We start from the raw sequence: 5,780 nt of genomic DNA, 5'->3' as shown, positions 1-5,780 counted from the left end.
TCACAGGAAGTACCATATGAGTAGTTTTTGTTGTTAAGTGCTGTTGTGTCGCAGACGACTCATAGCAACCCTATGAACAAAAGACCTGGACGCTTGTATAACTTTCATCTTTTCTCCAAGTTCATAGAGTTTCTGAAGGCAAGTTGTTTCACTCCTGCTTCCAAGCTTGTTTTGATCAGGGAGCGCTACCAAACATTGTCCACCATGGGTAACTATTATCGCATTTGACATGTCAGTGTCACAGAGTTCAACATCACAGCAACCACAAATTACCTCTGTACAGAAAATGGACACACCAGTGCTATACCACTTAGAAGAATGTATGACAAAAACAATTAAAACCAGGCCTGAGGGCCATAGCCAATGCTAATGAAGGATGAAGTGGAAACTGCACTGAAGGAATTTTCTTTGACTTTTTTTTTATGTGCTTTTATTTAATATTGGTTTGCATACAAGATTTGCATACATGGTGTTTCATTCATGAATATTCATAAATTCCTCATTCACATTATACTTCATACAATTATTCATACACATTGTGTTTTATAAAAGCAATCATCATTGCTCTATGCATACCTTTACTCTGCATTGGCTCTTTCCTGTTCTTTCACCTCCCACCCATCAGCACACTGATAATTGCTCCCTTCCCATTTTCTGGCCCCTTGCCCTTTCTCCTTTTTGGACTTTTATACAGATCTTACAAGTTATCCTTCCATTTTTACAATAATGGTTTTATGCAGTATTTGTCCTTAGGAGACTGAGTTTGCTTAGCATAATGCTCTCTAGACTTTCCCATATTATATAGAATTTAAGGAAATCAAGGTTCCTTAATGGTTCATAGAATTTTATTGTGTGAATGTACCACCATAATTTCTCAATCCATTCAGTTTTTGATGATCTTTTGGGCTGTTTCCATTATCTTGCAGCTATGAACATAGATGTACAAATCTCCATTTGTGTCTCAGTTCTGATATCCTCTGGGTATATTCCTAGCAATGAACATGGAGAAACAACCAAAGTTACACAAGTGTTCAGGTCTTTCATTCATAGGGTTGCTATGAGTCATCTATGACTCGACGGCACTAACAACAACAACGTATTCCTAGCAGTGGAATAACTGGGTCATATGGGGTCTCTGTGCCCAGCTTTTTGAAGGAATGCCAAATTGCTTTTCAGAGTGGCTACAAGTCTTCCAGCAGTACATGAAAATTCCAATCTGTCCACATCCTCTCTAATATTTACTTGCTGTCCTGTTAAACTTTGCTACTGCCACTGTGGTGAGATGGTATCTCATTGTGGTTTTGATTTGCATCATTCTGATTGGCAGTGATTTTGAACATTTCTTCATGTGTCTGTCTGCCATCTGTCTTCCTCTGTGGTAAGTCTTACCATATCTTTTGCATATTTTGCAATTAGATTGTCAGTCTTTTCATGTGGAGGCTCTGTTGTGGTGGTGGTGGTGGTGGTGTACTGTCAAGTTGGAACTGGCCCATAGCTGACTCTCTGGTTGGTTTTCAAATGCAGTTACTGCACAGGAGGAGATTGTCCACCCTTCTCTCATAAAGCAGCTGGTAGCATTAAACCACATACCTTTTGGGATTGCAGCACAGCTTCTTAACACTAGACCACCAGAGGCCCTGCAGTGTTTTGCACACTTTCATTATCAGACCTTTGTCTGAGATGTCACTGACAGATATTTTTCCCCAGTCTGTAAGTTTTCTTTGCACCCTATTGGGAAAATTTTTTGATGTACACAGGAATTTAATTTTTAGGAGGTTCCATTTATCAATTTTATCTTCTCCTGGTTGTGCATTTCTGGCTATCTTTGCAAGCCTATTTATAAGCTAGGCCTTTTGAGTGTGGTCCCATTTAGTCTCTTATGGTCTTTACGGTTTGGGGCTCTACTCATGGGTATCTGATCCACCTCGAGTTGACTTTTGTGTATAGTGTGAGATGTCAATCCTGCTTCAGCCTTCTGTAGGCAGAACTCCAGGTTCTCCAGCCCCTAAAGCTATTTTTCTTGGAATAAATGCAGCAAAACATAAAGTAGTTGATTAAAAAAAAACACTTTTGCCATAAAGCCAATAATTTTAAGATACATGAACTAAAAGCAATTTTTTCATTTCATTTTGTTAAGGATCACATCTCTGCACTATTGATTTAATTTCATCGGTAAAAGTACGTTCTCTGTTAAATTGGTTTACTGACTACAGCCTGATTTAGATAATTTAGTTGGTTAGTCCATTTATCCAGTGCACTGTCTCATGCACCACCTATCTTCTGATTATCCAGTACAAGGTGTTGGTTAACTTGGTCAATTCCACAATGAATAGCAAGATTCAATTTGTACCACACCAGTGAGCACTTTACATTGGCTCTATATATGCTTAATTCCTTAGAAATAAAGGGAGTGGTGCAACCACTGTGGAAGGCAGTATGGTGCTTTCTCAAAAAGTTGCAAATAGAGATACCATTTGACCCAGCAATTCCACTATGGGAATATACCCCAAAGAGACCATAACTGATATCCAAGCAGATATATGCACACCCATGTTTATTGCACCTTGTTCACAATAGCAAGGAGTTGGAAACAACCTAAGTGCCCATCAACAAATGGATAGAGAAGCTGTTGTATATTCACACGATGCAATACTATGCTACATTGAAAAACAAGGAACTTATACAATATTATTCAAAATGGGTGACCCTGGAGGACATTATGCTGAGTGAAGTATCTCAGTTACAAAAGGACATATACTGCATGGTGCCACTGTTGTAAAACAGGACTGACCTCGGGGCTGGGAGGAGACTGAGAAAGATGGGTTCAATAATGTATACTGCATTAAAACAGATGAGGGAGAAAACTGTTTAAAAGGGATATGTCATTAGATATTTTTGTCATGACGGGAGTCCAGAACGAAGGCTGCATAGTGGACTGGACCTGGGGGGAGGGATTGTAAAACAATGAGAGAATTTTTCTTTTATTTTCTGAGAGGGTAGTGTACAATGGAGGAGGGTTGGGAAGGGAGAAAAGTGCAACAATGAATTAATGAATGGAAATCCAAAGTCTGTAAATTTTCACTGAAATTAATAATAAATGAAAAAAAGGAAATAAAAGGAGTATGTATTCTTGTGTAAGGCTTAGTGAATTTTATTAGTGCTTGTATTCTCAAGGGAGCTCTGGTGGCATCGTCTGTAGGGATTGCAGTGTGAATTTACCTGCTGCTCCAAGGGGGAAAGGTGGGCAATCTTCTCCCATGAATTAATTATGTTGTTGTTGTTAAGTGTCATCAATTCATAGGTGACTCATAGTGACCCTATGAATGGAAGACCTGAACACTTGTATGACTTTCATCATTTCTTTGGGTTCATAGAGTTTCCGGAGGCAAGCTATTTTGGAAGTGGATGCTACTCCTGCTTCTAAGCTTGTTTTAATTGTGGAGCGCCACTAAACCCTGTCCACCCTGGGTAGCCATTATTGCATTTGACACATCAGTGTCACAGTATTTAGCATCACAGCAACCACGAGTTACCTCTGAACAGCAAATGGACAGAGCAGTGCTATATAACTTAGAAGAAAGTTTGACCAAAAACAATTAGACCCTGAAAATCAACTGGAAGATCTGCTATGAGTTGGTTCCTACCTGACAGCAATAAATTGAATATGTCCTGATGTTTAGAGAAAAATCTTTAATACATGCTCTTATGAAAGGGTCATCCGACACGTTGCTATGAGAAGTTTTCCGAATTCTCTCTTAATCAGTACTGTCATTTTAAAGAGGGACACTTACTAAATTTGCTCCGGATCATTTTTGTACTGCTTGGTTTCCTGCGAGTTGAATGGAAACTCCATATTTCATTAAAATATTTGCCAAAATAAAATATTTTAAGCAAATAGTTTGAGACTTCCAGATTCATCATAATTCTTAAAGGCTTAAAAAAATTCACTATGTGCCTTTTCAATTTTACCATCTTGCAAGTGTGTATGTAGCATGATTATTGTTGAGTCCCACCTCTACTAACTCCACAAAGGGGAACTGTCCCCATCAACAGCATCCACATGACAAAAATCAATTCCAATAAGGTCAGGCATGGTCTCCCATTCTCCTGCACCTACTTCTATAATTCCAACACCAATCTTACTATTCTCCTTTGGGTTTTAGGACCAAAATCCTTTGCAATGACCATACAAATTTCTCAGAACCATACTGGTGGTTTTGGGATTTATTAGGGAGGATATCAGGTTATGTGTTTGTTGTTATTTGCCATCAAGTCAGAACTGACCCATAGCCAATCCTCCAGTCGATTTTCACAGGCAGTAAATCACATGAGAGGAGATTTCCATTCTTCTCACTTGGAGCAACTTGTGAGTTTGAACCTTGTGCCTTTGGGATTACAGCAAAGCTTCTTACCACTAAGCCACCAGAGCTATAGCAGTATCCAACTCTCTGGTTCAGGGAGTTTCTCAAGGGTGCTCACAGGCCCTTTGGCCTTCATCCCAACAGATTAGGTCAGTGTTATGAAGTCCCCTTAGTCCTGCCAGGTTGGCATCTTTCCTTAGTCCTCCAGCAAGCAGAGGTGAAGGGCTCTGGCTCTGGCTCCTTGGGGCAACAGTCCCAAGTCAGCTCTGTCTCATAGTGGTCTCTGTGTCTCTGCTGAGGCTGTTGTTGCTTTTGTGTAGATTGTGGTCTGGCTGACTCAAGAATTTCTGGCCCCAAACAATGCATGCTGCTTCCTTTTCCTCTTACTTTCAAATTTTGCTCTGGAACTAGCTTAATTTAATGGCGAGACAAGCCAAATCTCATGTGGATAGACTAATAGACCCTATTTGTATGATCTTACCCATCCAAGTGGCAAAGTCAAAGTCAATGGCTTCAAAAGCCATTTTGAACAATAAACCTTGGAAACCACAACATCATGTTCTCTTTCGACTCACTTATTTAATAAAATAAGTATTTTATTATTTGTCTGTGCTTTATACATTTGTACTTCCAAAACATAATTTTCTAATTACTGTCTACACTTTAAAAGCCTTTTTTCCATTTATTAGTCTGATAAGATTGATGTAACTGATAATATAAAATTTGTTGTTGCAAATAAAATTTCCCAAGCTTTGTGTTCATATTAAACCATAGGATATCACTCTTAACATCTTTTAAAAACTTGAGCATTGTTTCCTAGAATTCATGCAGTAAATTCTTCTGTGTAGGTTGAAGGAGACTGAGATAGAGGAGATAAATTATGTATACTGCATTGAAACAGATGAGGGAGAGAACTGTTTAAAAACAATATATGATTAGGTATTATTGTCATGACAGGAGTCCAGAATGCATAGTGGATTGGACTTGGGGGGGAGTGATTGTATAACAAAGAAAGAATTTTTCTTTTACTTTTCAAAGAAAAGAGCAAACTGAGGGGGACAGGTGGGCAGGGAGAAAAGTGCAACAATGAATGAATGGAAATCCAAAGTCTCTGTAAACTTTCATTGAAATTAATAATAAAAAAAGAAAAAAAAATATATTTTAAAAAATAGTTCCTCATGACTGCACTCTGAATATAGGTGAAGAGGATTTTTTAAAAAAATTTTTTCATCATGTCTAGAAATTCTTGAAATCATCATATCTAGATATCTTTCTAGTCAACTTGAAGTTAAATCTTAATCATTTATCTCAGTGCTTTAAATCTCCATTCTCCTTTTTCACTTTCAAGTTCCACAATCTTTTGGAAGTTACTGAAATATTGCATTTGGGTCATCTTCTTCTAATGCTTTAGAATTGTAG

At 38.2% G+C, this 5,780-nt stretch overlaps 1 pseudogene; it reads right to left on the bottom strand.

Moving 5' to 3' along the window:
• Positions 1–2,190: 2,190 nt before the first annotated feature.
• LOC102873196 lies at positions 2,191–3,994 on the bottom strand (annotated as a pseudogene).
• Between the last annotated feature and the right edge of the window lie 1,786 nt (positions 3,995–5,780).

The sequence above is a fragment of the Elephantulus edwardii genome, unplaced genomic scaffold (genome assembly GCF_000299155.1).
Source record: "Elephantulus edwardii isolate Elephantulus edwardi_28Jun2011 unplaced genomic scaffold, EleEdw1.0 scaffold00252, whole genome shotgun sequence".
NCBI lineage: Eukaryota > Metazoa > Chordata > Mammalia > Macroscelidea > Macroscelididae > Elephantulus > Elephantulus edwardii.
Note: the sequence above shows the minus strand (reverse complement) of the source record. Positions and strands in the feature narration are given on the sequence as shown.